This window comes from Rhinopithecus roxellana, chromosome 17 (assembly GCF_007565055.1).
Source record: "Rhinopithecus roxellana isolate Shanxi Qingling chromosome 17, ASM756505v1, whole genome shotgun sequence".
NCBI classification, from domain to species: Eukaryota; Metazoa; Chordata; class Mammalia; order Primates; family Cercopithecidae; genus Rhinopithecus; species Rhinopithecus roxellana.
Window position 1 is genome coordinate 70411767 of NC_044565.1, and position 16957 is coordinate 70428723.

The following is a 16957-nucleotide window of genomic DNA, read 5'->3' on the forward strand; positions in this document are numbered from 1 at the left end:
TCCTTGACTGTTTGACACCAGTACCTTACTGTCGTGATTACAATCGCTTTATAGCAAGTTCTGACTCAGGTAGTGAAGATGCTCCATGGAGTAGTGCATACACTTACTTTGTTCTTGTTGTTTTGTTTTGTTTTGTTTTTGAGACAGGATCCCACTCTGTTGCCCAGGCTGGAATACAGTGGGGTGATCATAGCTCACTACAGCCTTGACCTCCAAGGCTCAAACGATCCTTCTGCCTCAGCCCCCCAAATAGCTGGAACTACAGATGCACACCACCATAGATGGCTAATTTTTGTATTTTTTGTAGAGATGAGGTTTCGCCACGTTGTCAGGCTGGTCTTGAACTTCCGCGCTCTAGCAATCCACTCGCTTTGGCCGCCCAAAGTGCTGGGATTACAGGTGTGAGCCACTGTGCCCAGCCTGTGCAGCATGTTTTTGAAATATCAGCCCATTCCTCCCAGTATTTATTCTTTGCCCTTTTCACCACCAGTTCTGTGCTGATTACCAAGGAGGAAGTGGACATAACAGGATACAAGGCAGAAAAAAGGGGTGCCTTTCCGGCTTTGGTTTCAAAGTCCAAGTCCTAAGAGGAACAGAGTCACAAAGTTTGGAGAAAACAGATGACAGACAGCACCTCCCACTCCTGCTTCCAGTCAACCACCCTTCTAAGACTAGAGAAAAATCCCCTAGGTGGGGAGGAGAGAGAATAGGAGGGAATTAGAGAGCAGCTATGCACCCCTATATCTTGGGTTAGGGTCTCAGGAGGCAGCCAGATCTCACAGAGGGGACAGAGAAGGCTTGTAGAGCCTCCCCTGGCTCTGATCAGTGCGGGAGCAGCAGCACGAATTCTAGACCCTTAGCATGACCCAGAGAGAGGGGCACCCTGATGGATCCGTAAGATCAGAACAGCAGCCATCCCAGCAGAGGCCTGCATAAGGGAAGTCTCCCCAATTCCTTAGCTCTCGGTGAACCTCCTAGAAAATCACTCCCAACACTAAGAAGAGTGAGCGGGAAACCCTGCCGTGACTGGGTAATTTTCTGCCACTCTGGTGGTGAGATATCCCAGCTGAATTATAGGAAGGGAAAGAAGGTAATATTTTTTGAACACCTGAGTTAGTTACTTAAGGTTTATTCCAGCTTTATGTGGCACTTCTAACATCCTACATTTTAAGTTCTAAGCCTAATGTTAATACAGAGTGGTGATGAGGAGGGAACCACCCATTCCGCTGGGAGAGGAGCTGGTGGGGAGGAATTAGGAGAGCCTGGGCCAGTAGGCTTCCCTGCCTCACTTAATCTTAGCCCTGTGTTTGGGATATCACAGTGCCATCAAGCAATTCAGCCTCATAATGGGTTCCCCTGAGTTCTATTCCTCTGTCCTGCAATGCTTTAATCAAGTCCTGCCTCTTAATGTGTCACTTTCATCTTGAGCAATTCAGCGGACATACAGTGGGTCCCAGGCAACAGGCCTCAAGATCTGCATGGAGCAGAGTTTGAGGGTGAGCCCCATCCCCCATATGGCAGTGACTATTTGGGAAGCTAAGGCTCCAAGTGAGGACACCGTCTTGTGCCAGGTGCAGAGGACATTGAGGTGGGGCTGCCTCATGCTTCACAGTCCTGGCGTTATTTTCCATGCCATCTGTGTTCTGACTACACCCACTTTAGGTACGGGGAAACTGATGCTTCAGCCCTATTTATTGCATGCCAGGAAAGTCTAGTTTGCATGTTGTTTTGCTTATGTTAGCATGTTCGGCTTGCACCGTAACTCCAAGAATGTAAAAAAGACACTTGAAAATGCATTGAATAAATGCATTCCTTTGCTGTGATCCCATGTCCACCAAGTGTTCTGAAATGAGACACATGGAAAATGGAAAACAGACCGAAAATATTTGCTTGACTGACACTGTGGATTAGGGTGTCCACGAGAGTATAAACACACACACCCACTACACACACGCACCCTGCAGGGTGGGCCCCAGGATTAGGGCCCTACCACAGCAACCAAGGCTGGCTGCCAATTTCAGAGCTGCCCCTAGGCCTGGCTCTGCTGGAGTGAGGCCAGGGGTGCCTGGGTTGGAGGAATGCACTCATCTGGAGCTCAGGGGGAGCCCCTGCACCCTCTACCTGAGCAGCCCAGAAAGGTGTTGGGGCTGTCACTCCACACTGAGAGGGCCATCACCACTCACGGACTTGGAAGAAGGGGGAATGGGTCAGGACTTTTAGTTCATTGCTAAATGAAGCCTAGCTCCCCTCTGGGGTCCTGTGGCCTGGACTCCTGGTGCAGGTCTGAGGTGGCCTTGCTCAAGGGAGCACTGAACTCCTTCACCCTCCCAGCAGTCAAACCATGACGCGCAAGAGCCTCTTACTCATCCCAAAGTCATCAGTCATGTTTCCAAGAGTGTGAGTCATTCAGAGATGGAGGGAGAGAGGGCTCCAGCTGCGGGTGGGATGATGCTGAAGAGGTGATGTGGCCCAGAGGGAGCCCTAATTCCTCTTACTCCAAAGCTGGAAATGCTATTCTTTTCGAGATGAGATGCCTTCTTCATCTGCTCCCAAATGGTGTGTGTGTGTCTGTGTGTATGTGTGATGTGTATAGAATGCTGGCAGCTTAAAGAAACTGGAAACCAAAGCAACAAGGACTTCTCCCTTCATTCTTAGGAGCTGAGAAGGTGTGCTGGCTCAGAGAACACAGGCCAAGTGGGCACTTTTTAAACTTATTAATAAAATATGCACTCAGGCAGGGCACAGGAGCTCAAGCCTGTAATCCCAGCACTTAGGGAGGCTGAAGCAGAAGGATCACTTGAGCCTAGGAGTTTGAGACCAGCCTGGGCAACATAGTGAGACCCTGGCCCTAAAATATTTGAAAAATTAGCTGGGGGTGGTGGCGCACAACTGTGGTACCAGCTACTCGGGAGGCTGAGGGAGGAAGATTGCTTGAGCCCAGTTGGTCAAGGCTGCAGTGAGCTATGATTGTGCCACTGCACTCCAGCCTGGGTGACACAGTGAGACTGTCTCATATACAATGCAATACAATAAATTATGTACTCATATTTGTCCAGCACTTTATTCCATTTTGAGCCTTTGAGGGGAGCAGGTCAGGGATTGTTATCTCCATTTTATAGCCAAGGAACTGAAGCTCAGGGCAGTCACGTAAGCTGCTAGTGTCCTATCACAGGCAACTATTGGAGCTGGGATTTGGACCCAAGTCCCTTAATGACTAGTTCAGTCCCTGCTGGACCGCTGGACTGTGAGGGATTCCTCTAAACAGAGGGCTCTATCAGCCTTTGGACTTGTTTTCTCTCCAAGATCATCTTTCAGCAATTGGGCTCAGCCTGGACCCAACAGTTGTCCCTGCCTTCCTAGACCACCCTCTCACAGAGGTCCTGGCCATGGGTAGTCCTGGGGGATGCTCAGTTCCAGGTCACTTTCCCCTCCTCCTAGCCTGGGACTTGACCCAGGAGAGCTGGCTGCCTTCAGAGGAGAACCTTTTCCAAGGAAGTCACAGGGGAGAGAGCCAGGGGAACCCCAGTAGGATGGAGAGTCAGTTGGTGGGTCTGCCCAGACAATGGGAGTCGACCAAGCATCAACTCCCAAGAGGCCCAAGCCTAAGGAGTTGAGTATTAGTGTTCAGGCATTTTGGCTATGGATTGGCCGAGGGACCTGACCTTATGTCTAACCCTGTGTCTTCCTTCTTGTGTTTCCCAGCCCACTTCTTCCCATAGAGCCATGAGAAGGCATCCTTGGTTCACTGGAGGAGGAAACCCTGCAGGAAACACACCTGGGAAAACAACTGCCATTTCGAGGCAGAAATGATTATTCTGAGTATACTGATGAGGAAACTGAGGCTTCGGAGGTTACATATCTCAGGCTATACCACCCAGCTAGGGAAGAGGGAAGAACGAGAATCCAGATCTGACAGCGTGGTGGGCGTTTCACCAAATCATCCTGCCTTAGAAAACCTGCAATAGCCCAGAACAGGCACCTCGACCACCTCACTACAGACGCTAACCTCAGATGGTGACCAAAGAGAAAGACTTGGCATGGGAAAATGACTTCTTGAGATCAGAGGCTACGATGAGCTGTATTGTGCCCCTGACCCCTCCAAATGTATATGTTGAAGTCCTAACCCCCCAGAACCTCAGAAGGCAACTGTATTTGGAGATAGGGTCTTTAAAGAGGTAATTAAGTTAACGTGATGTCATTGGGGGGGACTAAATTAAATGTAACTGGTGTCCTTACAAGAAGTGATTAGAACCAAACAGACGCAGGGAGAGACCATGGGCAGACACAGCAAGATGGCGGCCATCTCCAAGCCAAGAGAGAGGACTCAAAAGAAATCACCCCTGCTGGCACCTCTGTCTTCCAGCCTCCAGAATTGTGAAAGTATAAATTTCTGTTGTTGAAGTCACCTGGTATACGGTATTCTCTTCTGACAGCCTCAGCAAACTCATTTGGAGCCCCTTAAAAAAATCATCCCTGTCCCCAGTTCCTGCACACGGTAGGCACCAAAGCCACATTTGTTAACTGGCTGAAGGAAGTGCCATGAATGCTGGGCTCTCCAATAGGCGGAGAAGATTCAAATTTTGATTTTTGCAACCAGCCTCCTTCCTCTTGTTGAAACTTCCTGTTTCTGAGGAATAGAGATTTTACAGATCCCAGAGGGCATCCAGTAAACCCAGCAGTTATTACCAAATAATTCTGGTTTTGATGATCTCAGTGGGTATGAATCAGAAGCAAGCAAACTTGCATTTCTTTTGAAATATACCCAAGGTTAAACGTTAGAGGAAGAAGCAAAAATATATTGGAAAATGTATTGCTAGCAAGAAACTATTTGTGTTGTTGATGCCCAAGTCCTGATGAGATGGGCTTTCCTTCCTTCTGCATGGAGCAGAACCTGGTGAGGGCCTGAGTGACCAACGCTGTTGCTGCTTGGGGCAAAGCAACCTCTTCACGTCCAAGTGCCCATTCTCACGGTTCTCACCTGGATCTCTTATTTGAAAAAGAGAATTCCAGGGTTGAGGGTGCCTCCTGGAGCCCTCATCATCCAGGTGACTGCTGTGGCCTGGAGGAGGTCCTGGCCCTTGTAGAAGGCCGCCCTGGTGGGATAGGAAGGTTTGGGATAGGAAGAGAGTATGGGGTCCACACAACTAGAAGCCTGCAATGGGATCACACAGGGCATGGGTGAGAGGGTTGAGGCTGGGATGGTGTCAGGTCACCATGAAGCCGGGCTGTTTTTAGGGGCATCGCCTGTAACAGGCAGCATTCGGGCAGGAGCTGTAAAACACTTTGGAAAGTGGAGTTCGAGCAGGAGGTCCTAGGGAGGCCTTGAGGTGCAAGGGAGGGCTTGGAAGTAAGGCGGAAGAGCCGAGACAGCCTGGCTTCTGATTCTGGCTCTGCCACCTGCTGGCCGAGAGGCCTGGCGAGCTCTGTCCTCTAGAGAACCTCAATCTCTCCATCGTCAGGGGACATCAGGCCACCTTCGAGGATCGATGGGGTTCTGGGGGAAAGGAGTGGCACGGGATAATGTGTGACAAAACCTCCAACCCAGGCAGGACCCTGGTAAGGGCTGGAGCCAGGCCTGGGTCTGTCACGGTGGGACTTGGCCATCGCACGCTTAGGGGATCCTCTCCTAAGAAGGGGGAATGTGGCCAGGAGCCCCAGGGTTGGTGCCTTCAGGATCCTCAGGACCTGAAAGGCAGCAGCTCAGATTCTTTAGGAAGTGGCTGCCCCTCCCTCTTCAAACCCATTTCTCTCCCTTCACCGCCTAAGGAACTTCTTGCACTTCCCCAAATCTCCCCGAGCCCCCACCTCCATGCCTTCCTGCACGATGCTTTTCCCGCGGCCTGAAACTCCCTTCCCCTCCCATGTCTGGCTTCTGCCTACTCCTCCCACACGATTATCTCAGATATCTCTCCCCACCCCGCGTCTTCTCCCAGGGAGTCTTTCCTGACCACTCCCTCTGCATGGAGCCTGCCTGTCTGTCTGTCTGTCTGTCCGTCTGTCCATCCATCTGTCAGCTATGCCCCTGGCCTCCTGCCATGCACCCCTCTCCCCGTGCCCCCTCACACCCTGCAATGGAACTCTATTTCCCCTCTAGACCGTGAGCTCCAGGGCCCTGGCCCTGATCTTCCCTCTCAGGGGCCTAGTCCAGGGTCTAAAACATAATAACAGCTCAATAAATGAGTGTCAACAATTACTGGCTTACTCAATGAATGACTTCTGAATACAGGGCCCACTTCTACAGATGAGTCACACGTCTGAGCCACAGTGCCCTGCCCCCACCCACTGACCCCAGTGAAACCCTCCCCATGATGACATCATCATTACCTTGAATTCTCAGAATCACCAGTGCCTCCTATCTTCTCCTTTTACTCTATCTGCTTTTCACCCTCCTCCTCCTCCTTCTTTCCCCTTCTCTGGGGGCAGCATATCTAAATAAGGTAGTGTTCCTTCCGGGCTGTGAATTATCAGGATTTTCATCTAGTGACTCGGGAAACTGTGAGACAGAATCAGGAAGTCGGTCCCCAAGTGCTGGACAAGGAGATGCGATGCCCGTTGGCCCCTGGTGCTCTCGAGTTAACTGAGTAGGAGACTGGGAGGACCTAGGTAGGGAAGGAGAGGGCCTGAGCCAAGGATAATGGGTATGGGGTGTGGGAGACTGGTGGGACTGGGCCCCTTTCAGACTGCACAGGCCAAGGCATCCCTGGTCTGGCATGAAGGTAGAGGCCACTGCCCTGTCCCATACACTTGGCTGCCTAAGGTCCTCTGTGGGGGGCAACCATTGTCCCCCCATCCAACTCAGATGATCAGGAAGGAGCCCACCCAGGGAACATCACTGCCTCTTGTCTCATCTTCTCTCCTGTGACTCCTCCTGTCTTTTCCCCTAAATGTCATGGAGGTGTTTCTGGCACAAGCAGTGAGGTGCTGGCCATCCGGAGCATGTCCCGGGGTCACTGCCATTTTCATGTCATGCCCTTTTCCTTGAAGAAATAAATGAGGACCCTGCTTCTGGAAACCTGATGTTTGTGACATCATGAAGGCAACAGATGGGATATTTGAGATTCTTGAAAAAGGACCACAAATATCTCAATAAAAGGCAACTTCTGAGTCCAGAGGAAACATAAGGAATAAAAGGACTGCTGCTTCCTGTATCAGGTGGGAAAAGCATGACATGAGTTAACCCCAAAAAGGTGTTTTGTAAATAAGTAAAAATAAATAAACCTAAGAAGGGCGGGTAAGTCAAAGGTTGTTTCTTGACAGGTTTGTCGAGGGATACAGGGGTCCCGTGGTGGCATGTCCATCCCTACTTCTCACACTGCCTTGCAATTGTCTCCTTGTCTCTGGAGCCCTAGGGGGCAGGGCCATGTATGTTCTCTCTCTCTCAATCCCCAAGGCCTATCCTGGGACCTGACACAGTGACAGTATAATTTATCATCCAAATCGGGACACTTCAAGGTGAAAGGAGGCTATTGATGATTACATCTGGACAACAGTTGTAATATGGGACTGTCTTGACAAATGGTGTCTGTTTAATAAGTGAATGAATGAATGAATGAATGGTTCTTTAACAGGCTGAGGCTGCTGCCACCGAGGCATTCATGGCTTCCTATATCCGTTGGTGCCACCGTCTAATAGAAAATTCACCCATGTGTACCATGTATACCATGCTGGGATTGAAAGTCCATCTCCATTCTTATCTTGCAGACTGGGACTCCACTGCAGAGAGAAAGTGGGCTGAGCCGGAAGGGCTCTGCAGGTGCTGCTCAGAGCATCTTCCTGCATGAGAACTGCTGGCTTGGACACCAGGAATTCGGCTCTGTGCTTTCTGTTCCTTGTAGCATTTAATCCTCACACCAGCCTTGTGAAGTCGATGTTCTTATTAACTTTTACAGGTGAATCAACCCAGGCTTACAGAAGTGAAGTATTGTGCCTAAGGCGCTAATATCAGAGCTACAATCTATACCCGAGTCTGTGGGACACCAAAGTAGGTGCCTCTAAGATGTCACCACCTTGCCTTTTGTGTGGCCTTCTCTCAAGGAGAGGACTGAGGCTTGGGGCGTCCAGTTTCTGGAGGCAGGCAGGGCCTCCTGTGGCCTGATCCATTGGCTGGAGAGGAGTCAGCAGAGGCTGGGGTCATGGCATTGTCGCAGTAGGAATGGAAAGTTTGCCTCCTGGACGTGCCCCCAACCCCACATCCATTACAGGCAGAGTCTTGGACGGGGCAGTGGCACATTCAGAACCTCTGGCCAGGCTAGGACCGTGAGAAGTGAACTTTTCATAGGTTACAAGGCCTATGGCCACGGGAGCAGGTGGGGCACGGGCCCTGGTCAGCCTGCTTCACAGGCCCAGATGCTGCCACCTGAGCCTTGTAACTGAGACCTCGTGACTCCTGAGGGTGGGTTAAGGAGGAGAAGGCGTCCAGAACTGGAACTCCTAACCAAGGCCTCTGTCAGTCCTTCCACCTCCTGCTTCCAGCCCTCCCCACCCCTACCCCCTGGAGGGCCGTGGAGTTTCCTTGATGCACGGGCCTGCTGTTTTTCCAGAACTTGGTTCATTTGCAGTCCCAGTCCATCGAGAGAGCAGCCTGGGAGTCTGAGGGCTCCAGCCCAGGAGAGAGGCTTGCCGGGGCCTGGTGGGGCTAAAGTGGTGGAGACGGGAGAGGCCAGGCCCAGAACCTCTTTTTCCCTCTTGTGTTCACAGGCCAATCAGGCTCCTTCTGCTGGGCGGCTGGGGGAGGTGAGAGGATATGGGCTACCTATGGCTGGGTCTGGGCAAGGGCTCAGTGAGGGAGCAGGGTTAGGCACTCTCCCCAGCTCCTCCCCACCTACCTCCCACCTACACTCTCTGCAGATAGCCCTTGCCCCAAGGCTGCAGCCCAGCTGACAACCCTGAGCCTGGGCCAAGCTGACATCCCTGAGCCTGGGCCTTCAAGCACAGCTCCCTGGCGCCCTCTAGTGTCTGCCCCTCTCAGGTACAGGGTGCCTTAATGCACAGCTCCCTGAGCCTGGCCCAGGGCCAATCTCTGAACCTAGAATTGACCTTCCAAATCGGGCCATTTCTAAGCATGAGGGGGACTCTGTTGACAATGATGCTGGACAGCAGACACAAAAAGAGCCTGGTCCAGCTGTCTTTTCATCCCACTCAGGTCAGAAGTGCCCCCTCCCCACTCCACTGTGGCCCCCAGAACCATCTCTGGGAACCACTCCATTTGTAAATGAGATAATGCATGTGACATGCTTGGCAAGGGGCTGGGAGAGCAGAGAACCAGTGACTATGTGGTCAATAAACAGCTATTAGCTCCACTAGGTAGAAGCGATGGTCTGTTTGGTCCTGCGCTGGGGGCTCATTTCCATGCAGAAGGACAGAGCAGCTCTGTCAGTGCTGCTGAGGCAGGAATGAGGACTCCACGTTCAGAGTCTGGCACGGAGCAGGAGGGTAGTTGGGTGGCTCAGTGTGTTGGCTGCAAGAGCAAATGCAAAACGTCAGCCTGAGATTAATCAAGACATCCCTCTGCTTACCATTTCGGGTCTTGCTGGGGAGTTTGGAAGGAAAACTGCCTTTCCAGCAAGAAGATGTTTTGACATGATGCCTTTTCCCCAGCATGTGATGAGTCTCCTTCTCCCCACCCATCCCCTTTGCCACAGCTTTAGGGATGACCTCTGCTCTGCTGGGCGCCCTTGATGACTAACACGGCAAGTGTATGGACCGTCACCTGTCCTGGCCTCAACCCCCTTCATCCTCCATTTCCTTGTGACTGCTCTAGTGGCTTCTGGGTGGAAGGCCCCAGACAGGTTTGCTAAACTACTGACTCCCCAGGGCTCCCTGACAGGGCCTGATGCAGGGTGGCCAGAGGTTGTGACCCCTAGACCTGGTGGGGCCCAGCACAGGGACCTGAGCCCCACCCTCAGGGAGCTGGCGGCTACACAGGAAACAGTCACCTGTACACATAAGTCTAGTGGAAAACCCCCGTGGCTAGAACCAGGGTGGAGGGCTGGGGGCAGGCTCTGGAGTGTAGAAGAGGGAAGGTGCCTTCGGACCAGACAGCAGAGAGAAGAGCCTCCAGGATGGGTGCGAAGGATTGCTTCCTTCGCAGAGGCCGGCCAGGGCTCAGCTCAGGGGCTCCCAGGGGAAGGAGCCTGGGGTGGCCAGGGCACCGTGTATGCGTGTGTGTGTGCACGCGTGTATGTGCATGCGTATAGATATGATTCAGGGAGACATAAGGGACTTTGGCAAAGTCAGGGGGATGTGGGGGCTAAGCAAACACCACGTTGAAGACTTCTCTTTGGCATGGGGTAACAAGCCAGGTCTGGTGCCTTGTTCAGGAAAGGGAGAAAACCCTGAGTTGGTTTTTGTGTTCTTCAAACCAGTTTGCCCACATCCTTGGCATCATCAGTGCCCTGTGAAGGGCCTGCTTGGAGCCGTGCATGTCTGGGCCTGAGGGTGGCGGTGCCTACGTGAGGCCCTGCGGTCTCTCCAGCAGCTCCCCCAGAGGGGCACTTGGCCACTGTTGGAGCTGACAGGGGCCTCGCCCAGCTCGCCCGCCTTTCCTGCTCCTCACCCAGCCCCTGCTGCCGAGAGCTCTGGCAGCCTCCGTGTGCGCAGCAGGCCTGGGCTCAGTCACCGGCAGCTCTTCTGCCTGCTCCACGGTGGCTCTCCTCAGGGCCTTGGCTGTCATGTGAGGCTTCCAGCTGCTGCTCACACGCAGAGCTTTGCATGACCAGCAACACACAGACAGACAGGAGCATTGGGTCTAGGGCGGGAAAATCGTGGGTTCAAGATCAGGCTCTGCCATTTACCAGCTATGTGGCCTCAGGCAGGTTGAACTCTTTGAGCCTCAGTTATCTCATCTGTAAATTGGGGATAATAACACTTAATGGTACTTATCTCATGGGGTTGTCATGAGGATCAAATGAGATGATGTGTGTGCAAACACGTTACATAGGGCTCCACTAATGGAAGGCATTATTATTGCTGTTTTCATACCACGCGACACTTACCCAAGAACGGATGCTCATGTTCTGAGTGCTAATGACGTGCCTGGCATTCCTCCTGTGCTCATTTCATAACTATTCGTTGAGCCTCCTTGGTGCCAGGCACTGTTCTAGACTCTTGGGCCATAAAAATCAATAAAACACAAGATCCCTGCCTCCTTAGGGCTGACCTTCTAGGGGAGAGGCTTTCACATACCCCAATCTACTTAGCACACATTCCAACCTCTCTCTGGCATCTGCAAACTCAACTCCGCAAGGTTAAGCAACATCCTAAGCTGCTAGGAACTCTCTTCATAAGTACTCTCCACTCATCCAGATTGCTTGGTGATACGGACAGAAGACAGGGAAGTACTGTGTAGAAGAGGGTGGTTCCCTGGCAAAGGCCCCACCCTCAAGCCTGAAGATGGGGACAGGCCCTAAATGAGGACAGGCATTCCTGTTTTCGAGCAGAAAAAGTTGCCTTTTGGCCTGCCGCGTCCCCTATCCTGCAGCCATATAAATTCTGAACCCCAGGCTTCTGAAACAGACGAGCAAGCTAGCAGACCAGCAGACGGACGGTGGGGACGTTGGAACGATGTAATAGAGAAAGAGAGAGGAGGAGGAACATCTGACTGCAGAGAGGAGTTTGACTGGGGACGGTGGGAGAGGAGTCCGACTCCTGGGCGCCTGACTCCAGGGGAAGATCACCTTCCCACTCCATACCCCTCTTCTGGCTCCTCATCCATCCCACTGAAAGCTACCTCCACCATTCAATAAAACCTCGCATTCATCCTTCAAGCCTATGTGTGACCCATGTTTTCCGGGACGCTGGACAAGAGCTTTTGATACAGAACGCTGTCACACTGGCCCTCTGCCCTTGCAAAAAGGCAGAGTCCATTGAGCTGGTTAACACACACTGTCTGCGGACAGCGAAGCTGAAAGAGCTTTGTAGCACTGAGGTTGCAGGCACCCACCCCTAGACACCACAGTAGGGCCGGAGACCAAAGGCCTTGCCCTGGCCTCTGCACCTGCCCGTCTGCATGCTCCCCTTCCCAAGAGGGGTTTGAGCAGCAGAGGTGACCCAACAGGCAAGCGGCACATCCTGTGAGGGGGATCAGGGACCTCTCCTGTTTCACTGTAGAAGTCCTTTCATGGGAAAACAAAGTCACTTTGAGACAACACTCAGAGCATCGTTGTGAAAAGGGAGCACGATCATTAAGACTAGTTGCCCATTTTACAGATGAGGACATTGGGGCCCAGAAAAGTTTAACCACCTTGCCCTAGGTTATGCTGCTGTCAGTAACAAAATAACTTATTCAGTCAACAAATATTTGCTGAGCTCCTATTTTGTGCCACCCACTGCTTTGGGCACTAGGGCACGGTCAGTGCATTAGTGGAGCTTGCATTCTCTAAAGGGGTGACTTAAAAGAAATATGTAAACAGGTGAGCTCATTTCAGACATGATGAGTACTAGGCAGAAAATCATACAAGATAATGGGAGGGAGAGCGACTTAGGGATGGGGTAGTCGGGGAAGGCCTCCTGTGGAGGTGACACTGAGGCCAAGGAACCAAGCAGAGGACACTTCCGGTGGAAGTTATCCTAAATGGTGACCCAGATAAGAGACTCAAAGGATTCCTTACAGCTCACTTAAAAGGCAAAGGAGAAAATGGGGCTGTGAGTCCTCCCAGGGAGAGCAGGGCTTTCTGAGCTGTGGCCTGAGGAGCCAGGCGGCCCTCCTTGTAAAACAGAGCTCAGGGCATCTGGGGATCCTTTTGTTTTGTTTTCATAGCAAATTTGTTTCAGGTTCATAGCAAATTTGAGCACAAAGTATAGAGAGTCCCCATATATCCCTGCCCCCACATATGTAGTACATTCATTAAATCGAGAACCCACATGGATGCATCATCACCCAAAGTCTATATTTACATTGGGGTTCACTCTTGGTGTTGTATGTCCCATGCGTTCTAACCAAATTATGATGACTTTATCCACTGTCATAGCATCTTAGAGTAGTTTCACGGCCCTAAAAATCCTCTGTGCTCCACTTGTTCATCCCTCCCTCCCCCCATCCCCTGGCGCCCACTGGTCTTTTTGCTGTCTCCATAGTCTTGCCTTTCCCAGAGTGTCATATAGTTGGAATTATACAGTATGTACCCTTTTCACACCGGCTTTTCCACTTAGTAATATACATTTAAGTTTTCTCCATGGCTTTTCATGGCTTGGCAGCACATTTGTTTTTAGCTTTTAATGAAATTTGCATTTTCTGGATATAGGGGCTTGATATGGTTTGACTCTGTGTCCCCACCCAAATCTCATCTTGAATGATACTCATGTAATTCCTGCCTGTTGTGGGAGGGATCCGGTGGGAGATCACTGAATCACGGGCGCGCTTTCTCTCATACTTTTCTCATGGTAGTGAGTAAGTCTCATGAGATCTGATGTTTTGTTTTTTTTTATTTTAATAAGGAGTTTCTGCTTTCGCTTCTGCCTCATTTTTCTCCTGCTGCCGCCATGTAAGTAGTACCTTTCGCCTTCGGCCATGATTGTGAGGCCTCCCCAGCCACGCGGCACTGTGAGTCCAATCAGCCTCTTTCTTCTGTAAATTGCCCGGTCTCGGGTATGTCTTTATCAGCAGCGTGAAAACGGACTAATACAGGCTGCTTTCTTGTTTTGTTTGTTTGATATTTCGCTTTTTCCTAGCTTTCCTGCAGTGGTTTCAGCCTGCAAGCCCTTTCATCTCCCAGAGATGGGGTGGGGCACGGCCATGCTGTTGCTGGGGTGCTGTGCTCTCCAGGCTGGGAAAGGCAAGGCCATTCTGGGCCCTGAGGCTTTGCCACCTCCGGTGCCCAACAGGCGGCCACACCACCCTGTTCTGCTTTAAACAGGTCATGACTGCGAAGGGGCATAGGGTTATTGGGGCATTGTGAGCAGTACCAAGATGGAAATGGGGGCAGCTCCCCCCAGGCCTCTTCTCCCTGGCGCTCCCTTGGGCCAGGTGGGCAGCTCACTTGCATTTCTTGGTTTTGTAAGGGGTAAGACCTGGGGCATTTTGCCATTTGCTCTCCTAGCCCTCACTCAGTATTGTCTCCTGAAAGACTGGAAAGTTCCAGGAAATCTGGTCCTCATCATAGAATCTGATCTCAGGTAGGTGGCTCCCGGCGCAAAGGTTCCATTTGCCTGGAGAGAGCATCGTGAGGTGAGGAGAAAGGATGCTGGTATGTTTTGCCCTGTGGGCTGGCAGCCTAAAGGGAAAAGCATTTCTGGTGAAGGAGCCTGCTGCCTTTTGTCATAGGGATTGAACCCTAGCAACAGAGGGATGGGTAAACAAAATGTGTTCTAGCCATACAATGGCGATGATTCAACCTGAAGAAGTAAGGAAATTCTGACACCTGCTATAGCATGGATGAGCCTTGAGGACATCTGTTAAGTAAAATAAGCCAGTCACAAAATGGCGAATTCTACTGATATGAGTAGTCAAATTCATAGAGACAGGAAGTAGAATGGTGATTGCCAGGAGCCTGAGGGAGGGAGAAGTGGGGAATCAGTGTCCAACAGGGGCAGGTTTCAGTTTGGGATGATAAAACGAGTTCTGCCTTTGCAGCAACTTGGATAGAGGCAGAGATCATTGTCCTAAGCAAACTGAGGCAGGAACAGAAAACGAAATACCATGTGTTCTCACTTATAAGTGGTAGCTAAATAATGAGAACACATGGACACAGAGAGGGGAACAACCCACACTGGGACCTCTCAGAGGGTGGAGGGTGGGAGGAGGGAGAGGATCAGGAAAAATAACGAATGGGTACTAGGCTTAATACTTGGTTGATAACATAATCTGTACAATCCCCCATGACATATGTTGATCTAAGTAACAAACCTGCACATGTACCTGTAATTAAAATAAAAGTTAAAAAAAAAAAGAGTTCTGGAAATGGATGATGGTGTTGGTTGCACAACATTGTGCTGTAGTTAACACCACTGAACTGTACACTTAAAAATGGTTAAAATGGTAAATTTTATGTTATGATTATGTCAGTTTGAAGAAAGAAATGGAGGCAAAATTAATATAAAGAGTTTATTTGGGCCAAGGTTAAGGACTACAGCTCAGGACCCATCTCCAAGTTGCCTTGGGAGTGCTCTGTTTGGCCTCTGTTACAAGCAGGTTATTTTGGGTTTTTTGTTTTTTTTTGTTTTTTGAGACAGCATCTCGCTCTGTTGCCCAGGCTGGAGTACAGTGGCATGATTTCAGTTCACTGCAACCCCTGCCTCCTGGGTTCAAGTGATTCTCCTGCCTCAGCCTCCTGAGTAGCTGGGACTACAGGTGTGTGCCACCACACCCAGCTAATTTTTGTGTTTTTAGTAGAGATGGGGTTTCATTGTGTTGACCAGGCTGGTCTTGAACTCCTGACTTCAGGTGATCCACCCGCCTTGGCTTTCTAAAGTGCTGGGATTACAGGGGTGAGCCACTGCACCTGACCACAAGCAGGTTTTTAAAAGTTAAAGGGGGCGGGTGCTCAGGAGGCTGAAGCAGCTTGAGCCCAGGAGTTTGAGTCTAGCCTGGGTGACATAGCAATACCTTGTCTCTTAAAAAACTTTTTTAATTACTTAAAAATTTTAGTTAAAAAGGCAAAAGAGGGTAATGAGTGGGCTGATACAAAGTTGTCAGAAATTCTCATTGGTTTAAAGGAAATAACATTGATTAGTAATTGGCTATACATTGTTGAACTACAGGGTAAGAGTTATGGCGTCCAGAGTGTGTGACATTTTGTAGCTACTTGGTGTCAGTTAGTCTTAAAGCCCACATAGCAAGGGGCTGTAAGACGTAATTATTTAGCCCAAGATGGTGGAGAGGATGAGATGTGGCATGCTGTCACTTTTCTGATTTTTTTGACTATTACAAAAGTTTATTTACAAAAAGTCTAATATGAAAACGTTCATGACCTGATTTTTACATCATAGTTAAACGGGCCCTTTGGAGAGGGGATGTGAACGTCTTGTTGAACAAGCCACTATTTATACTTGTTCCAAGGCTTCTAACATGATGTTACCACCATTCCAATATTGTTCTGTTGCTCGCTAGTTGCCATCTCCACACATTCATCTATCACAAGATTCATAAAGGGATAAATCCTCGCAGTATTCCTTGGACATGTCTGCCACTGTTTAATTTCAGTGATAGCTTCTTGTCCATAGTGTTTTTCAGCTCGTGAGGGTGAACTTTGCTACCTGTTCAGCAGTCTCACAGATGCCTTGAAATGGAATGTGATGTTACTTTTCAAAGCCTCTCTGGGCCTGATAACTGAAGAGCTCGCAGATAAAAAGCTCTCTTCTTTCTCATATATTTTACTACAATAAAAAACAGTTTAGGCCAGGGCAGGGTGGCTCATGCCTGTAATCCTAGCACTTTAGGAGGCTAAGGCGGGTGGATCGCCTGAGGTCACGAGTTCGAGACCAGCCTGGCCAACATGGTGAAACCCCGTCTCTACTAAAAATACAAAAATTAGTTAGGCGTGGTGGCACATGCCTGTAATTTCAGCTACTTGGGAGGCTGAGGCAGGAGAATTGTTGAACCTGGCGGGTGGAGGTTGCAGTGAGCAGAGATTGCTCCACTGCACTCCAGCCTGGGTGAAAGAGTGAGACTTCATCTCAAAAAAATAAAAATAAAAATAAAAATAAAAAAATAAAAAGAAATTAGCCAGGTGTGGTGGAGTACGCCTGTGGTCCCAGCTACTTGGGGGTTGAGGCATGAGGATTACTTGAACCTGGGAGCCTATATCTTATGCCTTGTCTTATGCCTTGTAAACTAAGATCATGCCACTGTACTACAGCCTGGGTCACAAATTGAGACCCTGCCTCAAAAAAAGAAAAAAAACAAAAAAAATTAAAAAGACTGAACCAGGATCATGAAGCGCAGCAAGCCTATGCCGTCATTTTACCACTGCTCACATGACTCTCTCTACAACCATCTGACTCCTTCACAGATGGAGATCTC

At 50.2% G+C, this 16957-nt stretch overlaps 1 pseudogene; it reads right to left on the reverse strand.

Annotated features, from left to right (window-relative positions):
- Positions 1–15978: 15978 nt before the first annotated feature.
- LOC115894165 lies at positions 15979–16183 on the reverse strand (annotated as a pseudogene).
- Positions 16184–16957: the final 774 nt, after the last annotated feature.